The sequence below is a fragment of the Trichechus manatus genome, unplaced genomic scaffold (genome assembly GCF_000243295.1).
Source record: "Trichechus manatus latirostris isolate Lorelei unplaced genomic scaffold, TriManLat1.0 scaffold00085, whole genome shotgun sequence".
Classification (NCBI taxonomy): domain Eukaryota; kingdom Metazoa; phylum Chordata; class Mammalia; order Sirenia; family Trichechidae; genus Trichechus; species Trichechus manatus.
In genome coordinates, this window is record NW_004444021.1 from 4,652,715 (window position 1) to 4,675,049 (window position 22,335).

Sequence of the window (22,335 nt, forward strand, 5' to 3'; positions counted from 1 at the left end):
ACGTCATTAATGCAAGTTTGCGAAAGATAAGGAGAGAACAGACATCAACAGTGGGAAGTGGCTGAATCTATCAAGGCTATTCTCTTTTCATTATCCCTTTTATATTGATTTCTGTGATGGAGACCATAGCTATTTTTCAAGGGAAACCTCAGAGAAGAATATCATAATTTTGCATTAATCACACCAATATTACCCTCTTTAGCTGGGGTAAACTTGGTTATAATTCATGACTAATCTATTTTAAAATATTTGTGTGATATGCTCATCTTGACTAAAACCTTGACTGAAAAATTCTGTAGAGCAGGATAATATCTTGCTATTTTAACCTTTACTGTATTTGTATATTTAAGTTAACTCACTTGATTTTGTACCTATAAAATACAGGAAAAAATACATTGTTTCAAATAAGGTAAATCCAGTTAGGCTTGTCTGAGATTAGCATTTCTACTTCCTATCTAGGGTAGCATGGGGTATTTAGTAAGAAGAGGGAGGAATTCAGTACTATCCCACCGTGGGGCAAAGGCAGTGGGAAATGAGCTAGGAGATCCTCCATATCTGATACTACCTTCCTAGCTTGTTTCTTCCTTCTTTGCCTTTTCTCCTCTTTATCCTAAAGTTCTCCTCCCCTCGAGCTCTGTTTAAGAACATGCCATCTTGAAAAATAAAAAAGGTTGGAGGAGAGAGGAAGGGGCCGGTTTTTTAAACATCTTTTTATAAAATTTAACTCAAACTTTGTACATGACATGGAAGCATTCTCCTCCTCCTCAGTAAGCGGCGCTAGGCTTGTCGTCTCAAATGCCATCTTGATTGTGTAGGATAAAAGAAAAATGCTTGCCCTTCTTTCATACAGCATAGACCACTACTCTGAAAAGAATCCCTGGATTAATCCAATAGACCACCTCCAGGGAGGCTAGTGGATTTCTCTGCTATGTGTCAGCTAGCAGTGCTGAGGTGCTGTATTAGGTACACCCAGTACCTCTTATCTTGAAGGACTAAGCACCATTTTTAACCTTAATTATCTATTCACCTATGGTGAAAATTTACCATTACTGATATCATCCAAGATAGCAAAAGATTATACTCTGAAATATCCTACCCCTGGCTTTTTAATACCTATGAAATATCTGGAATTCCAGAGAGTAGAGGGGTAAACGGGCTGTTTATGTTGGATCGTTGGGATTGGATATCCTTGCTGTCACAGTACGTGTGCTTTTCCTTTTACTGAGGCACTTGTGGCACAATAGGCATTTGCTGCTCCAGGTTGCATCTCCAGTGTAATCTTTTAGCCAACTTTGCTAACAAAATTGCTTAAGTAGTATAAACATTCTATTTTCAAGAAACTCTGTACTATCTTTGTATAAAAGCATAGTCTTGTGCATTTTCAGCTGGCGGCATTAAATTAATGGGGTAAGAAAAGCTGAAAGGAAATCTTGTGGACGTACACAGTCCCGTGTACACGTAGATGCTAGCAGCCTACTCCTATGCCATATGAAAAATCTCATAAAATTAGTTACAGTGATTTCTCTGATTAAGAGAGACATAGTGGTGATGAGCTTGATAACAATATCACGCGTAGCGTTTACTTGTGTCAGAGAGTTTTGATGTGCTCTGGCCAAATCGTAAGCTCTCTAATGAAATATTAAAATGTGAAACCTTGGAAAACATACTGACTGACATTAAATTATCAAAAAACACTATCCCAATAATGAGGTATAAAAGGTTAATACCTGGCATAGTAGAATGATAGCTTGCCCAAACTGGCAGCTCATTCACTTGTCTGTGTAAGAAACCAGCCTCATTTGTCCATATTCCACCACATCATTTTTTTACATCTTGATGCATATGATAATAACTTCCTAGAAATTTATTGTGATACATCCCATGATACAGCTTCCCAAACCAAAGGATTTGTGCTAATGCTGGGTACTAGATTCAAAATAATTCGCAAATTTAATATCACTGTATTTCTTCAATTTATGTTATCTACTCCAGAGTATTATAGGAAACCTATTTAAACTAACAAGGTATCTATAGCTTTTTGCTACTTCAAAAATAGGGAATTTTCATAATCAAAGCACACTTACGATTGTCTGATAAAAAGAGGCAAAGACCAATGGTGTCATACAAAATTGAGGCCTTACTTTTTGTTTTCCCTTCTAGTAATATTCTAGTAATTAAAAAAAAAAAAGGTATGCTTCTGTTTTTCTACAGTGGGGGACAATTAAAAAGCTTGCATGATTAAAAAAAATAGTCTTTATGTAATTCTTACTATTGATCTATTATCTGTCTCAATGGCTAGTGCTAATAGATACTTCTTTCCTGATAATTTATTCCAATTTTCTTTTAAATCAGTAAAGTCACTTTCTCAAAGTGTGGGTTTTATTTGTTTGTTGTTTGTTTATAGGAGAAATCACCATACCTACTTCATGACTGGCTTTTAATTGCTCCTGATGCAAAACCTATCCTTTGATCATTTATTTATGAGTATGGTACCACTTTAAAAACACATTGCAGAACAAAATATTTAAATACTCTGATTAGTATTAAAACAATACAAATTTACATTAAAAAGGAAAGATGTTAGTGAATACTATCTCATATTCTAATCTTTATAAATCAGTTTACAAGGATTGTTAATAAGCTCTACATTTTTTTGCCACACATAGAAATATTCTTATAATCCATTCTATTGGAAAGCTAATTTATATTAGCTGTTAGTCATTTTAATGGCATGGTGATGACTTTCTTATCACTCTCAGGAATTTTCTTTTCTCCTCCTCTCATCTCCATTATGGAAAAATAAAAAGCCAAACTGCACCCCTATTTCTAAATTCCTTTCCCAATATTCCTATCTCCCAGAATGCATAAATTGGTATTTAAATACCTACTGCTAAATTGGTGGATTCAGTCTCTCAGGTCTATTTACAACTGCTTCCTACCCTCTTCTGTTCTGTTCCTCTAGTGAGTGAACTTCTCATTAATAAAACATAATATTTATAAAACAAAAATAGCATCTCTAGGTTGGCATGTGATTTTGCACAACTTCAGATACAGTAAGAATGACGTTCATTAGGGATACTTAGAATCTTAGGTCAGTTTTGCAATAAAATTTTTCAGGTGCATTTTAAAGGTCTTTGACGACCATAAACCTATGTTAAATTAATTTTTCTCATTTTGTTTTTAACAAAAGGTCTGAAAAGGTGACCTACCTTTATGTGACAGGCGTAACCGGGGGTGGGTGGTATCAGCTGTGTGACCTCCTATCCAAAGCGCCAGTAAGTAACCCCACTGGAGCAAGGTGATAATGTGCCCAACAGATGCCATGCTGCCGGTGCTCACCGTGCAAGCCCTTCGATCCGCACTTTAAGGCAGGTTTGAGTTTTACTTAGGACTTCCCTCCAGGGGCAGCGTGCGAGAGGCTTTGTCAGAAATCGAGTGTGTTGTCATCAGAAAGCACAGTCCCGAAGTGCCATTTGTCAGGCTGTACTTGGATATGTAAAACCTCTCTTTCCTTAGGACAGTTGTTTATAAGCTGGGAGCAAGAGGGCATTCCAAGGAGTGAGTCTTCAGAGCCATGTCCTGTCTAGATCTCTCTTCAGCAATTAAGCCGGTAGATTCAGGAAGAAGCAGTATTTTTTTAGTCACTTCTGCAAGCGGTTCATTCAGAAAAGAAAAAAAAAAAAGAAAAACGAGCACACGCACTGCCTACCCCCGTGGAGCTCTTCTATTCTGGCTCGTCTTAGCCTCTCAGAAGTCAGCCTCTTGCACTGACTTGCCAAACAGCTAGTTTTGATTCACCTTTCACCTTGCTAATTAAAAACAAGAAGTGCCGTTCCCTCTAGGAGTTGCAGGATCCACCCAGCAGGGATGCGGTTCTGTCAGCGCGTTGTGTTTACAGGGAAAGTTCAGGCAGGGTTGAGCAGCTTACTTGCTGTTTCTAGGAAGTATTTTCTGGTCCACGTGTCCTGCTCCGATCCTCCAGTTATAACTGGCCTCTCTCGTTACTCAGCAGCGGGAGAGAAGTCCGCGTTTTGATGGTGGTGGCGATGGGGGGGCCTGGAGGGGAAGTTACATACAATAGGCTGATTATTTAAGAGCATGTAAGGAACAAGAATGGGGCGTCAAGAAGGGCTTTTAAATGCTCACTCACCAAGATTAATGCTTGAATAAATATAAATTCATTTAAAGAACAATCTGTTCATCACTATCTGTACCCAATTTTTTTTGATGTGTCCGTATAGGTTTTTTCATATTTAAGTCTTTTTCTATTGATTACATCCTAGACATGTTATTTTCAACTCTTGTATGGAAAGTGCATTTCAAGAGCCTGAAAAAAATGACATCTATGATTGTTTCATAGATGTATTAGAGCTAACAGATTATTTTGCTTAGGCCAATTAAAAGCAAATCCTTTTTTCTAAAGCAAGTAGGAAATTGCACCTCAAAGCTTAAGAATAATTAAATTTTTGGAAGTAATTTTCCCCTAGTTAAGGTAACCATAGTAAAGTTGAGATCCTCTACCCAATGGATCCTGGTAAAGCAGTTATTAGAAAACTCAAGATGTGAAATTCCTTAGGGCTCAACTGCTATGCACTTTCAGAGTTTATTTTCCAAGACATTGTGTTTGTGTAAATAAGCCTAACACAGTAGGTCAACTTTAGCAGTCCACTTTCAATCAATTTCAAAAACTAAACCAAACAGAGTGTAGCTGTTGGCATGGAAATGAATAGTATTAGTCTAAGATACCAATAAACTTGAATACATATTTGATAATGGAATAGTTGAGAGTTAAGTGGTAAACAAATGATCTCAAGTATGACAGCAACTTTTTCTTATTCTGTGTTTCAAATGGTAATGACTGAGAACGTTTTTTGAAAATCATGTGTTTATAACAACAAAAAACAAATAAAAAAAAAAACAGACTACTCCAATATTTTGTGTTATATATAAGCAAATGCATAGCCAGGCATTCTCTACCCATTTTCCTGAGCATGGTATGTTCTTTCATAAGCAGAGTATATTTAGCAAAACGTAATTGTCACTGGGTGTTATAAATAATTAGGTTTCCAAGGTCTACAAAAGATAACAAATTCTAAACATTATTTAACAGTAAAGCAACATGAAGTATTTAGAGACTTTTAACCTGGGGTGGTCCCTGTAGGCACTTGCATATTTTAAAAGCCAGTCTGATGAGCTACAGACCTGAAGGTTGCTCTAAATGTGATATATTGTACCTTCAGAATCCTCTGTTACTTTCTTCTAGAATTGAAGTAACTGGAGAGTAAAGTAACAGCTTTAATATGTGTTATCTAATAGTAGAATTCTGGGAAAAGTAAATGTGGTACCTGTAATTTTTATTACAAATGTATGGCTACTCTCATACAACTGAAATTCTACCAAGATTGCTCAATACCTGTCCTAATTCTATTATGGAATTGAAGCTATGAGTCTGAATTGACTGGATGGCAATGAGTTAAGGCATTACATCCATTTCTTTAGGACATAAAAATCACACCATTAAATGTGGATGAGGGATAAATGTCATGAATGCCAGTTTCATACTCAGGTTGTTCTTCAGTTTTACATGTCATCCTTCTGATTAGTATAGGGCAATATGGAAAGTACAAGTCAAAATAATGGGTTTCTTTGGATCCCTCAAATGTGCGTTGGTTTATTCTTCAGTCATCAATGTTATTGCTTAGTCCCTTCAACTCCTGTGTATGTCCTTCTACTTTTCTCTCTAGCAGATAGCAAACATAAATTATTCCCAAAGATGACTATTAAACAAACTAAACATTCAGAACTATTCATAGCCCCAAGTATCCTAATGTTGCTTTAGCCACTAGCATTAGAATCAAGATTCTTTGGGACCAAATCAGTCATTTACCTCAAAAACTTAAACAAGAGCAATCCTCAGGAGCACAGTCATTATGTAATTTATCAAACAAGACGTTTTTTGAGAATGAAAGAAGACTCCATTAATAATTACATACAAAGCAAGGTAAGTCTTTAAAAAAAATCACACCGTCAGTCACCCTACTCAGGAGACATTTCTAGATGATACCCTGGGGAATCAAGGAAACGGAAAAAAAAAAATCTTACCACCAAAAGTGAATGGACTAATGAGCTCTGGGACTAGCAACTATATCTGGCAATATTATCATACTTGATTTGAAAGGGGCCAGCCTACCAGTTTGAAAAACACCAGAAAATATGGATAACCAGGTGAGATGGAAAATAACAATACTGAAGATATTGCCTCTCAGGTCAAGTATCTTATTCCAAAAATTTTCTCCCTTTGTTGGTAGTTTTACACCGATGCATGAAGAACAAGCTCAGCCTGGTAGTGAGAAGAAAAGGGGAATGGAGTACTCATCAGGAGTTCAAGGGTCCCCCATGGTGGGTTCTGTCACTAGCTGTCGAGTTTTGAATAGTGGAAGAGCACTTGGCCTCTAGCATATGGTGGCAGACTATCTAATGCTGAATCATGTGAGGTGTTGTTTGTTCTTAGATGTCATCATGTCGGTTTTGGCTGCTAGCAACCCTATATACAACAGAAGGAAACAGTGCCCCTTCCTGCACCATTCTCACAGTCATTGCTATGCTTGAACCCATCTTGGCAGCCACTGTGTCAATCCATCTCCTTGAGGGTCTTCCTGTCTTTCACTGACCCTCTACTTTACCAACCATGATGTCCTTCTCCAGTGACTAGTCCCTCCTGATAACATGTCCAAAGTATGTGAGACAAAGTCTCACCATCCTCACTTCTAAGGAGCATTCTGGCTGCACTTCTTTCAAGACAGATTTGTTTGTTCTTCTGGCAGTCCATGGTATATTCAATATTCTTTACCAACACCATAATTCAAATGCATCAATTCATCTTCCGTCTTCCTTATTTATTGTCCATCTTTTGCATGCACATGAGGTGATTGAAAATAGCATGGCTTGGGTCAGGGCACCTTAGTCCTCAAAGTGACATCTTTGCTTTTTAACACTCTAAAGAGGTCTTTTGCAGCAGATTTGCCCAGTGCAATTTGTCTTTTTATTTCTTGACTACTGCTTCAATGGGCGTTGATTGCAGATCCAAGCAGAATGAAATCCTTGACAACTTCAATCGTTTCTCATTTTAGCATGGTGTTGCGTATTGGTCCAGTTGTGAGGATTTTGGTTTTCTTTGTGTTACGGTGTAATCCATACTGAAGGTTGTAGTTTTTGATCTTCATCAGTAAGTGTTTCAAATCCTCTTCACTTTCAGCAAGCATCTGATTGTCACAGGTTGCTAATGAGTCATCCTCCAATCCTGATGCCCCGTTCTTCTTCATATAGTTCCAGCTTCTCAGATTATTTGCTCAGCATACAGATTGAATTAAGTATGGTGAAAAGATACAACCCTGAGGCACACATTTCTTGACTTTAAACCACGCAGTATACCCTTGTTCTGTTAGAATGATTGCCTCTTGGTCTATGTACAGGTTTCTCATAAGCATAATTAAGTGTCCTGGAATTCCCATTCTTCACAATGTTATCCATAATTTGTTATGATCCACACAGTTGAATGCCTTTGCATAGTCAATGAAACACAGGTAAACACCTTTTTGGCATTCTCTGCTTTCAGCTAAGATCCGTCTGACATCAGCAATGATATTCCTAGTTCCACATCCTCTTCTGAATTCGCCTTGAATTTCTGGCAGTTCCCTGTCAATGTACTGCTACAATCCCTTTTGAATGATCTTCAGCAAAATTTTACTTGCATGTGGTATTAATGATATTGTTCAATAATTTCTGCATTCTATTGCATTACCTTTCACTGGAATGGGCAAAAATATGGATCTCTTCCAGTCGGTTGGCCAGGTGGCTGTCTTCCAAACTTCTTGGCACAGATGAGTGAGCACCTCCAGCACTTCACTGGTTTGTTGAAATACCGCAGCTGGTATTCTGCCAATTCCTGGAGCCTTGTTTTTCGCCAATACCTTCAGTGCAGCTTGGACTTCTTCCTTCAGTACCATTGGTTCCTGATCATATGCTACCTTCTGAAATGGTTGAACGTCGACCAGTTCTTTTTGGTACAGTGACTCTGTGTATTCCTTCCATCTTCTTTTAATGCTTCCTGAGTTGTTCAATTTTTGCCTGTATAAACCTTCAATATTGCAACTTGAAGCTTGAATTTTTTTTTTCAGTTCTTTCAGTTTGAGAAATGGCAAGCACGTTCTTCCCTTTTGGTTTTCTAACTCCAGGTTTTTGCACATTTCATTATGATATTTTACTTTGTCTTCTCGAACTGCTCTTTGAAATCTTCAGTTCATCTATTTTACTTCACAATTTCTTCCATTCACTTTAGCTACTCTACGTTCAAGAGCAAATTTCAGAGTCTCTTCTGACATCCATTTTGGTCTTTTCTTTCTTTCTTTCCTGTCTTTTTAATGACCTTTTGCTTTCTTCAGGTATGATGTCCTTGATGTCATCCCACAACTTGTCTGGTCTTTGGTCATTAATGTTCCAGGCATCAAATCTATTCTTGAAAGGTCTCTAAGTTCAGGTGGAATATCCTCAAGGTCTTATTTTGGCTCTTGTGGGCTTGTTTTAATTTTCTTCTTCTTCAACTTGAACTTGCTTATGAGCAATTGAAAATCTGTTTTGCAATCAGCCCCCGGCCTTGTTCCAACCGATAATATACTCAGTTTGATTCCTGTGTATTCCATCCAGCTAGGTCCACGTGTATAGTTACCATTTATCCTGAAGAATATCACTGTCAGTGATAGGATAATATCCATATGCCTATAAGGAAGACCAGTTAGTATGACTTTCAAATTTATGTACCAACCATGAATGCTGAAGAAGAAATTGAAGATTTTTACCAACTTTTGCAGACTGAAATTGATCAAACATGCTATGAAGACGCATTGATAATTACTGGTGATTTGCATGTGGGGTACTTGTTACAAAAAGCACATTCCTGCACTCCACTCTATGTTCACAGTTTGTATAAAGTTGTATATGCTAAAATTTGAGTTTTATGGTGGTTCCTGTAGGCCATTGTAACCCAACGTTAGACATAAGTTTGTCATGTTCACCATTTTTATCATAATGCCATAAACCCATTGCCTTCGAGTCGATTTTGTCTTATAGTGACCCTATAGGACAGGGTAGAACTGCCCCATAGAGTTTCCAAAGAGCAGCTGGTGGATTCCAACTGCCGACCATTTGGTTAGCAGACAAGCTCTTCCAATTAAAATTAAAATTAAATTTATATAAAATGTAAATATCACCTCACAGGCTCAATGTCTTGGCACGCTACCTCTATTTTTTAATACATGCGAAAACAAAAAGTATAAAAGTTTATCTCTGCACTACTTATCTTGCATACTGTGGGAGTCATTACTCACTGACACTCCCAGAAATGTTTGTTCTTTCTCTCCTTCCTGAGATATGGAAGACTGTGCTTCCCAACCCCTTGGAAGTTATGTGAAGCCACTTGACTCTTCTGGCCAAAGAAACGTGAGCAGAAGTGATGTGTGTCACATCTGGGCTGAAGCAGTGAAATGTCCCTAAGCAATTATTCTCTCTTTCTTAAGTCCTCTCTCCAGTAAAGGAATGGGCCTTACACTGAAATGGTGAAATCACAAGATTGAATCATCTTGGGTTGTTGAATCACCGCATGGAGGACAGTTTCCCTGGAAAGTGACCCTGACCCATGGCAGATTTTATATGAGCAGAAACTAAACACATATTCTGTGAAGCTACTTTGTTTGTTTGTTATCACAGCATAGGATAATCTCTCCTGACTAAATGCACTAAGTTTACCTCCCATACTTTGAGAAACGTGCTCTTGGACGATTATATAGCATCAACAAGTCATTGATATTGTATTTCTTCCTATCTGTCACTAAAACTTACTTCAGCAGGAGTTACTAATGCAGCCAGGGAGAGATCTGGATACTTGGGGGTTAGATAAGAGATAAAGTGATTCCCCATGCCGCTTCTAGAATTGGGACGAATAGTTAGCTTTCCCAACTGAACACTATACACAAAAGTGACATTATAAACAGTATTTATAAGCGAACAACATAGTTTTACACTTCGAGAACATTTTGATTTAAACCATTAGTAAACCAAAGAATAACAATTGCAATGATAATGATCTTTTTTAGAAGTAAAGATAAAATTTCTCTGTGGCAGCTATGGCATTTCGGCTTTGATAATCTCTTTTTCTCCTGTTGGTCATGCTATTCCAGTGATCTCTGGTCTGGAGCATCTCAAGTGTCCTACCAATATGGCCTGCTATTGTTGCTGTTGCTGTCGCTGCTGCAGCTGCTGCTAAGTTTTACAGGCCAAGACAAGACAACTGATGCTTTTATTGATAAGTCAGTTCAGATGCCATACATCAGAGAATTTGTGAGGAAGTCAAGAAGTCTGTATTGACTACTTCCTACATTCAGTGATTCAAAGGGTGAAGAAAAAACAGGCAACTAAATTATTTCTGATTTGTATGTTACTAAGAGTAGCCCCAGAGAATGGCCTTCTATCAATCAGTACTATATGGGAACAAATCTAGTCGCCTACGTGAAAGAGGTTTGGCTGAAAACCACTCTAATGTCATCATTTAGATAGCTAACAATTCCAAAAATTAAACTTTTTTTTTTCATTTTGACTAGCTATTCTAAAAAATAAAATGACTCACAAAATTTAAGCAAAATTGATGTTTTATAAAATTTCAGTTTTTTTTGTTTGTTTCTGACTTATACTAAGTTTATTCTCACTTTCTTTTAGGCCTGCAACAATGAAGAAAAGCAGAAGAAGCATTTTGAGCCAGGTAAAAATCCGATTACCAAGGAGTTGGCTTCAACTCATAGTGACACCATGTGTGTCAAAGTAGAACTGTACTCCATAGGGTTTTCTATGGTTAATTTTTTCTGAAGTAGATTGCCAGGTCTTTCTTCCAAGGCACCTCTGGATGGATTCGAACCTCCAACTTTTGGTTAGCAGTGAGTATGCAGTCCCTGGGTAGTGTAAACAGTTAATGCTCTCTGCTGCTAACCATAAGGTTGGAGGTTTAATTTACCCAGAGGCACCTCAGAAGACCTGAGGATCTACTCCTGAAAAATCAGCCATTGAAAACCCTATGGAGCACAGTTCTACTCTAACACACATAGAATAACCATGAATCGAGATTAACTAGATGGCAACTGTTTGAGTCAGGTACTGGGTTTAATTTCCTTTAATAAAAGAGTAGTGATATTTCTCATGACTTTTTTATGGTATAATGAGATTATATGTGTAACTCTGAAAACCCTTTAATTTGTGGGTCTTGAGATGATTTTCCTACATATCCATTACCTCTTCCTCATGGATTACACAGAACTCCTAGGGAAAAAAAGGCAGAGCTCCAATCAGCTGCTTCAAAAAAACGTAACAGAAATATCCATAATATACTATAATTTATTGGTTTCTATACATTTATTTTTGAATTATTGCTGGGCACTGATGATGAATTGTTTGTAATACTTAACTAGTATTACGATCTAATAATATTGGTTTGTAGTACATGATTAATAACGCTATTCTCAGCATCTAGCCCCGTGCTTCAAACCAATTCCCTTTTGATGAAAGAAAAATTATTAGTGCTAATTTGTTGTTTTCTACATACTAGGCACCATGAAAGATATATGTAATCCAGTTTAACCCAGATAATAGCTGTAGGCAATAGGTACTATTTTTGTTGTCACTTACACATAAGGAAAATCTGGGACACAGATGTTAAGTAACTTGGAGAGGTGAAATACTGGCAAGTGGCAGAACTGCGATTTTAAAGCCGGACTCCAGGACCTGTGTTCCCAACATTACTCTTGTCTTCTCAGAGACCATTATTTAGGTGAGAATTCGTAATTGCCCTCCCAAATTACTACACTAGCAGTAATGAATCTTTAATAAATTTTAATAATGGCGTATAGATACTTTTAAAACAAAAACCTTGCAAGGCAGTTAGTGCTTATAGTTGACTCTTAGGCTCTGTGGCTGAACTCACCAGATAAAGCCCTACATTTGAGGTTGTGTCAGAGGGTGGAGCACACTATCTGCATACCATTTCAGGTCATAGAGTGCCTAGCTCCACAAATCATAATGATTTGGTTAGCTGATAAATAGTGGCCTTTGCTGACTGTTAAATTTGACTACAGATAGCTTGGTAAGCAGGCACAACACTGGAGCTAAACACAGTTGGTAAAATTATTAAGGAGCAAATTCCTAAGAGAACTGAGAAAATAAATGTTTTAAGTGCAATTGTTAAGTAATAATGATTATCCTTATTCTGAAAACACACATACACACGCATACATGCATACATACAGATTTCTAGTGATGGATGCAAGAGGAGAAAGAAGTTTCCAAGAAAGGATCTAAAGATAATAAATCACTTACAAATAATTACTGATATTTATATTAATTTGTCCAAAAGATTCCAACGTTTTCAAACAACGTTACCGCTAATGTACCTAAACTAAAGACAACATTTTATACCCTGTCACTTAAGATACGGACTCAGTGTGAGACCAAAAATAAATGCCAGAAATGGCAGTAAAGAAGTTATGCATCCATAGGCTTCTTTAACCTCATTCTAGAGTTTAAGACCACCCATATTTTTTTGCCTTCCTGGCAAAAAATGATCTAATATTTTTAAGGTCAGTTTCTCAATTTTTTACTTGGTAAAAAAACAAAAAAAAGGAGGGAGGGAAGAAGAAAGGAAGGTAGGGGGAAGAAAAGGAAGAAGAGAGGGAGGAAGTAAGTCATAATTTAATGTAATTATTTTTTTAATTTTTCTCTTATTTCAAGTCTTGAGTTCTCTTTTATGTTCTCTGTAATCTCTTTTCCTTTCATCCCTTTTTTACCTACCACTACTGAAGCCAAACCCAAACCAGTTGGCATGGAGTGATTTATTTGACGAGTATTTATTGAGCGTGTGTTGTTTGCAAGACGCTCCACAAGGGCTTAGGATATTTAGAGATCAAGACATTGTTTTTTTCTGTTAATTATTTAGATAATTTCCTTAATTATTCCCTTTGTATTGAGAGAGGGTGAATGACCAATGGGTATGCATAATGTGAATTGTGTCCCATTATGAAAGAAGAGGAAAGATTTAGATAAAGCCAGCAAACTTATCCATTGGTCAGCTGGCAAGAAACTAAGCAAAAAGTTCAAGTGCTTTGTGATGTTTTATAGTATCTTCAACGCTCATACAGTTGGTGGATGAGTATAAAACTTTATGCATCACATCAAGCTGCCATCAACCCAATGAATATACCTGTTTCACATCAGAATAAATGGAAACAAACACTAACTTTAAAGTTGTGAAGAATCTGACAGAAAATAAGTGTATTCAAAATCATATTTTGGCTTTGAAAGTGAAATTTAAAGGTCAAAGGAATCGCAATGACCAAAGAAAAAACTTGGCAGAAGTCCTATGAAGACTCTTTTCCCCCAGGGACTTCCTTTCCTTAATACATTCCAAATAACCAACCACGGAAGAGAGGAGACAATACATGGGGCAAAGAATGTTATGTAGAATCCGTTGGTGAGATCCCAAAGATAAAACATGACATCAAAGCTCATCATTTCATGTCACCTCTGAAATAGCTTTACTATAATTTCCACAGATGATTTGGCAATACTATCATTATGTTTGGGCCAGATTTTACACAGGACAGGATTTCAGGTATAGTGTAGTATCTTTTTATTTGGATCTGGTGTTTTATTACTATGATTATTTTTGATACAGTATGCGTGGAAGTTATTGTGCATTACCAGGTAGTTCTGGCTCATTACGTCCCAATAAATAACATTAGCACCATGTGGAGGCCAGCACTGGTACTACATGTCTTCAGTTGTCGACAAAATCATGTTACAAGCCTATTTGTGCTCACAATTTGTTTCCCAGTACAAAACAAAGAACATGCTTTAGCCAACGATAATGTCACACTTTATGTTCTGAGCATAACCACTTTTTAAGGCTGATATAATGGGTCTTGCTAGTGAAGGGGAAAGGGATTTACATGTTCCTTGCAGAACATTTAAGACTTCTTAAGAACACTAAGACTTCTGTTCCGGAAATATTTCTTAACAAGAGGCTTAGAATTTTGAAGAGATGACTACGAATGTGTCTGGAACAAAGGTATTAAATGAGAAAATGTGTCTTTTTGATTAAAATGTGTTAATTAATATTTTAGCAAACTCAGCTGAAAATTTCATAGGTCAGAGAACTCTAAATTTAATCAGTTCTGCTTTCCTGATCATTGTGTCTCATACCTAAAACTTCTCTAATATTACTCTTACTATGGAACAATGATATAACTGTTATGTTTCCTCTTTATATATAATCATATTTTTACAATAGGTAATAAATAATACAAAGCTATGAACAGAAAATATCAACTGCTCTAATCCTCAACTACACTCCACTTTTCTTGCCAAAAATTGAAAATAAAACAAATCAACGTCTTTCCCCAGAGATCTAAACAGGGAAGAGAAAAAAAAAAAGTCAGCGTTGGATTTCACTTTGTATTAAACTAAAAAAAAACCAAACCTGTTGCCATCAAGCTGATTCCGACTCATAACAGCAGCCCTATAGGACAGAGTAGAACTGCCGCATAGAGTTTTCAAGGAGCTCCTGGTGGCTTCAGACTGCCGACCTTTTGGTTAGCAGCCATAGCACTTAACCACTACGCCACCAGAGTTTCCTCACTTTGTATTAGATAGGGCTTAAGAATTAGCATTTTTCCAAGGAAAAATTAGTGTATGTGTGTAGAGCTATGCCTAAAATTAATTGCAGCAGAATTTCAATGAATTGCTTAATGCTTTAGAGGTGGATCACTTATCATTGTAAGGAAAAGTATAAAAATGGAATTTCAATAAAAACTGTGCACTTTGAGTGAAATTTTAATAACTAAGCAAGAATAGCTAATTAGTACATCATGCTTCTACAATAAGCTGGGTAAGTTTTATCCAGGACTAAACTAAAATACAAGAACAACAATGTGTTTAGCAAATACAGGTGATAATTAAAGATTTCCTGAGTAATGTAAATTTTAGAATTAAAAAGTAAACTTTACCAATTATTTTCAATGAAGTAAGCTTTAAAGCATTAAAAACATGACATGTCATTTATGTATTTCTTTAGATAAAAATTTTGCTAATTTGCTCAAATTCCCTAATGTTGTTTCCCATAGTGTTAACTAAAACAATATTAACAACTATATAAATATTTACCAATTAAACAATAGTTTCAACGAGACGCAATAAGAATAATTCAAATGTTTGTCTCCATTCTGAATAAGCTGTCAAGTAAACTAAATGTTTCTCCTTGAGTTATCCATTACTCTTATGATAGAGTTCCCAGTTCCTCACATTACACCTACTCCTCACTTATCAACTGTCTTGTTATCTGACATTCTGCATTTAAGACAATAGTAAAAAATCTATTATCTGACTAACTTGTGCATTAACGACATACATCTGGCAGTAATGAATGCCTAAGTGCTAGGCAAGAGTAATACTGGCTGTGATGGTTAAGGTTATGTGTCTACTTGACTGGGCCATGATTTTCAGTATTTTCACAGTTATGTAATGATGTAACTTGGCAGTTATGTAATAATGTAGTCATCTTCCATTTTGTGATCTGGTGTTGTCATTTCTTATTTTTGCATAACGCCAATTTTCACATAATGATCTGGTCTTCAGAATCTAACCATGTCCATAAGTGAGGGGTTGAGGGGTGGGTGTAATTTAATCCTTTTCTATAGGATCAATGATTCCTCTCTATTGGCTCGGACCCAACCTCATAGAAACACAAGGCAACATGTTTAAACTAACTCTCCCCCGACTTCATTTATTCTCCAGTTAAAAATCCCATTTCTGAGCTCGCTTTTATAGTTTAATTCCTTCAAAATATTGCCTATATTCTGTCTTCATTTGTTCCCCTTTCATTTTCTCTTGAATTCACTCTATCACTTAGAATTAGATTTGGTTGCAGGTGGTATAAAACCTAAAATAACAATTGTTTAAATAAGACAAAAGTTTACTCCCCCGTCATGTAAATGCAGTCTAGGGATAATTTCAGGGCTGTTGTGACAGTGTCACGATCATAAATGACATGAGCTCTTTCTATCTTGTTGTTCATCCATTCTCAATAGGTGGCTTTGATAGCACCACCGAGCTCCAGTCATTGCATTCTTTTTAGCAACTAGCAATAATTAGGACTTAATGAAAAGGACATGCCCTCTCCTTTTAAGGGCATTTTCTAAAATTCATCATATTTCTGACTTCTAAAGTTTCGAGGGTCATAGGATTCAGACAGGATTTCGTCTGCTCTCTATCTATACTCATTCACTGTGATGGATTTGCAGTATCAACTCTGCTAAGCCGAGCTATCTTTCCCAGAAGTACGTTTTCTGTATGTTTCCATTTGGTGAGGACTACAAGTGGATTTTGCGGAACTTTGGAGGACAGAAGAGAAGCAGCGATTTTGCATTACACACACTGTTCGTTTATCTGTTAGTTTAGCTTATTGGTTTGAGGCAGCACTTGGAACTGCAACTGCTCCACTTTTCCCAGGAATCTCCTTCAGCTACTTGTCTCCTAGGCCAGGTATGTGTGACTAAGGGTCCTGGCTTCTGCAGGTCATTCATACCACCAAGGTCAAAGGCAACAAGAACTGACGGTTTCAGTGCATCCTAGTGGAGTTCCAGTTCATGCGTGTGGGTTCCTACTTGTTCTTCCTGTCCCCAACTTTAAATCCTTCTTTTCTTCCAACTGCCTGTTCTATGTACTTCAAACTCCAGCCTCAGATAAAAGACAGCAGCTTTTCAGAGACTTCTTAACCATCTCCCACAAATCCCTCTAACAAATCCATACCTATCTCCTAGTGGTTCTGTTTTCTTGATTGAACCCTGACTGATATACCCTCTAGTAATCTCATCTAGAAGTCTCTGGGTGGTGCAAACGGTTAACATGCTTGTTTGCTAACCAAAAGGTTGGAACTTCGAGTCCACCCAGAGGCACCTCAGAGGAAAAAAATCCTTTGAAAAATCTTTTGGCTGTCAAGTCCATTCCAGGTCATAGTGATCCCATGTATTGTGGAGTAGAAATGGTCCATAGAGTTTTCTTGGCTATAATCTTTATGGTTAGGAGCCCTGGTGACACAGTGGTTAAGCGCTCGGCTGCTAACCGTAAGGTGGGTGGTTCCAACCCACCAGCCACTCAGTAGGAAAAAGATGTGGCAGTCTGCTTCCATAAAGATTCAAAACCAGAACAAAATCCATTGCCGTTGAGTCGACTCCAACTCATAGCAACCCTACAGGACAGAGTAGAACTGCCCCGTAGGGTTTCCAAGGTTGTAATCTTTACTGAAGCAGACTGCACATCTTTTTCCCGCTGAGTGGCTGGTGGGTTGGAACCACCCACCTTACGGTTAGCAGCTGAGTGCTTAACCAGTGTACCAACAGGGCTCCTTCTCAGCCTTTGAAACCTTATGGGGCAGTTCTGCTCTGTACTATAGGGTCGCTATGCGTAGTAATTGACTTGATGGCAATGAGATAAACCTTTATGAAAGCAGTTCACCAGGCCTTTCATGAGAGCCACTGGGAGAGTTCCAACCACCAACCTGTAGGTTAGCAGCCATGGCAAACTGCTTAGGCCACCTCAGAAGAAAAGCTTGATCTACTTCCAAATAATCAGCCATTAAGAACCCTGGGGAACACAGTTTTACTCTGACACACATGGGATCCCATGAGTTGGAGTTGACTAGATGGCAACTAGTAAATCTCATTTAGGACCATGGCCTTTCATATTTATGTGCTGATGATCCCAAATTTATTTATATCAATAAAGTCAACCACTCAACTAGACTTTAGATTTGTATATACAATTGCCTTCTAGACACCTTCACTTGATGTTTAATAAGCATCTTAACAAGTTCAAAGCAGAATTTCTTGTTTCTTAGCTGCTTTTACTCCTCGATCTGTAAACCTTCTTCCCTGTCAGTAAATGAGATAGCTAGGCCTATTCCCACTAATCTTTTTCTATTAAAGTCAAATCTTTTTGTTCTTTATGAAGCCCTTCTTCTCCTAGACCTTTGATATGTCTTTAAATTTATCTACCATCTTCTTCCTCCCTCACCTCACTCCAGTCATCCTGACCTCATTGATAATTCTCGATCAGGCTAAGAACACTCCCACTTCAGGGCCTTTGTACTTGCCTTTTCCTCAGCCTTGAAGACTTGTCCCTCAAAAACCCATGACTTACATCATAATAACTCCAAATATTTACTAAAAGCCAAAAAATTTAGAAGACACAATAACTAAGAAAATAAATACTGAATATAATTAGTTATAATTTAAAATGCTAGACACTAATTCTTATATTTCAGCTACCTACCAATATCCATAGTGGTTTTTACACAGAAGAAATTTTTTAGACCAATATTCAAAATGAAAAGACATGTTTGGATATTATTTTAACACTATGTAGCTGGGTGCCCTTGATCAAAATACTTAACTTTTTCTGAACATTATTTTATAGCATCTGTGAAATGGAGATAGTAATAATAAGTAAGCTAAAGTAGAGTGTTTTTATATTAACATTATCATATTAACATACTTAGATAAGGTTTCCTATTTCATTTATTTATTTATTTTTCTATTAAATAATCTGCATAAAGATCTGTAAAAGTGTTAGGTGTTTTTTTTTTTTCTACCATGTGAGCAATGGGTTAAAAAAATATATATATTTTTTTCTTTAGGACTATATCTTATGAGATACTTCTAAAAATGACATTACCAAAAGCATAATTGATTTTTTAGAATTTAATAGTTTGGCTCTCATGTCATTGCTAATGTTTCGTATTTTCAGAGGCATTGCTATAGATGTCTCCTGTGTCCTGTTAAAGAGATGTAGGTACTAAGCAACCCAATACCTCTCCATTCCTTCTAATGAAATGAACGACCTTGCAGAAAGACAATCTACCTTCTCAGAGTAAAGGAGAGCTAATATCTTGCAATCAATATAAGAATACTTTTAACACATTATCAACAAGGTCAGAATTTAAAGGGATAGAAAATGCTTTTGAAAAATATGCTGAATAATTAAATATGCAGAGAAGACTATTTTCTAAAATCTGTATCTTAGAGAAATTTTATTTATTTTAAGGACTGGTTTCTTTGAAAAGATAGATTTTTTTAAAGAGGTTTAAAAAATAATCATTGCTTACATGGTGAGATAATGATATCCTGGAGAAATTTATACTCCTTGATTAGGTGACATTCTCATTAAAAGACTGGGCATTTACTCATCTTAATGTTCAGTAAGCATTTGTTGAAAAATGAATGAATGAAAAATATGCAAATACTTTTTAAATTAAAATTAGGTTAAATTTTAGTATTATCAGAAATTAACAATTACTACTCCTAGGAATATATCCTAGAGAAATAAGAGCTGTCACACAAATAGACTTATGCACACTTATGTTCATTGCAGCATTGTTCACAATAGCAAAAAGATGGAAACAAACTAGATGCCCATCAACAGATGAATGGATAAACAAACTATGGTACATACACATGATGGAGTATTATGCAACGAGAAAGAACAAGGATGAATCTGTGAAGCATCTCATAACATGGATGACACTGGAGAACATCATGCTGAGTGAAATAAGTCAGTCACAAAAGGACAAATATTGTATGAGACCTCTATTGTAAAAACCCATGAAAAAGTTCACACACAAAAAGTAACAATCTTTGTTGGTTACCAGGGATGGGAGAGGTGGGGGGGAAATACTAAACAGATAATAGATAAGTGGTAACTCTGGTGAAGAGTAAGACAGTACACAATACTGAGGAAGCCAGCACAACTTGTACAAGGCAAGGTCATGGAAGCTCCATAGACACATCCAATCTCCCTGAGGGACTGAATTGCTGGGCGGAGGGCTGTGGGGACCATGATCTTGGGAACATGTAGCTAAATTGGCATAACATAGTTTATAAAGAAAATGTTCTACATTCTACCTTGGCGAGTAGCATCTGGGGTCTTAAAAGCCTGTGAGCAGCCATCTAAAATACTCCACTGGTGTCACCCCTGCAGGAGCAAGGGAGAATGAAGAAAACAAGATAAGAAAAAAGATTAGTCCAAAGGACTAATGGACCACAACTACCATGGTCTCCACCAGACTGAGTCTAGTACAACTAGATGGTGCCTGGATACCACCACTGACTGCTCTGACTGGGATCACAACAGAAGGTCCTGGACAGAGCTGGAGAAAAATGTAGAACAAAATTCTAACTCAAGAAAAAAGACCAGACTTACGGGCCTGACAGAGACTGGAAAAACTCCGAGAGTATGGCCTCCAGACACCTTTTAGCTCAGTAATGAAGTCACTCCCAAGGTTCACCCTTCAGCCAAAGATTAGTCAGCTCCGTAAAACAAAACTAGACTAACAGGGCACAGCAGTCCAGGAACAAAGACTAGAAGGCAGGAGGGGACAAGAAAGCTGGTAATAGGGAACCCAAGGTTAGAAGGGACAGTATTGACATGTCGTGGGTTTGTTAACCATTATCATAAAACAATATGTGCACTAACTGTTTAATGAGAAACTATTTGTTGGGTAAACCTTCATCTAAAGTATAATAAAAATAAATTAATTAAATCTGAAAAAAGAAATTAACAATTAAACATGAGGAAACTTTTGGAAATGATGGATATGTTCACTCTCTTGATTGTGATGTTTTCACAGGTATATACATGTGCCACAAATATCAAGCTGTACAATTTAAATATGTGTATTATATGTTGATTAACCTTAACAATGTAGCTAAAAAGAAATTTAATAATTAAAATATTAAAATAAAATTTTGAACTTAACAATCTGTTTTTTAGAATTATAGTCATTTATGATGGGCCTAGTATAGAGAAATTTAGAAAAGAAAAACATATTCAATCATTGCACTCTGTTCTAAATATAAGACGAACATTTAAAAATATATTTGACGTGAATACACACTCCTGATATAACCAAAATTTTGTCTGAAAAATTATCTTTTGTTCCTCTTAGTAGTGACCAAAACCTTATTTTGTTGAGACTGAAGCCTCAGAGTGTGTTCCTTCTTCCCCTCAGCAGGACACTGTGTGCTTCCCACCACTCTGGTCCAGACGATCAGATAGCAGCCACCAGACGGCATCATGTCCAGTACTCATTCTCAAAGGTAGTTACTCATTCTCCTTTAAAAAGAGTCTGATATTTTGGAGCTTATACCATTTGAATTAACTACTCTCAGCCCACTGATGCTGCCTAGAGATAGATAGCTGCCATCAAGTCTACTCCAACTCATGGTGACCTTATATACAACTGAAGGAAACATTGCCTGGTTCTGTACTATCCTCATAATCGCTGGCATGTTTGAGTCCACAGTTGGAGCTTTTGTGCCAAACCATCTCCCTGAGGGTCTACTCGCCTTCATTGGCCTGTACATCACCAAACGTGATGTCCTCCTTTAGCAAATGATCCCTCCTGATGATGTGTCCAAAGCAAACAAGTTGGACAGTGTTCTATTGTGATTCATAAGGTTTTCCTTGGCTAATTTTTGGAAGTAGATTGCTAGGCCTTTCTTCCTACTCTGTCTGCTGTTCCGCTGAAACCTGTCTACCATGGGTGATCCTGCTGGTATTTGAAATACCAGTGGTATAGCTTCCAGTATCACAACTACATACAAGCCCCCACAGTAGGACAAACTGACAGACAGGAGTTGGTAATGCTGCCTATAAATGCCTTATTACCTCTCATCTTTCGTCAAAGATTTTGGCTCTTGTCTCATGTCATTCTAAGTGATTTCAGTATTCTAATGGCTGACATATCCAACGATACTTTCAATTCTTGGGCAATCTCATTACCAATGATTGTTTGTTGTTTTTAGGTGCTGTCAAGTTGATTCTGACTCATGGCATCCCTCTGTACAACAGAATAAAACACTGCCCAGTCCTGCGCCATCCTCACAATCCTTGCTGTGTTTGAGCCCATTTTTGCAGGTACTGGGTCAGTTCATCTCATTGAGGGTCTTCCTGTTTTTTGCTGACCCTCTACCTTACCAAGCTTCCCCATAAGCTCTGATCTCATGGTCATAACTCGGATGCTATTATCACATAGTTGCTCTACTTCCAAAATCATTAATTCTCTAATGTCCTCTGGTAGCACAACTGTTAAGTGCTTGGTTTCTAACTGAAATGTTGGTGGTTGTCTTAGTCATCTAGTGCTGCTTTAACAGAAATACCACAAGTGGATGGCTTTTAACAAAGAGAAAT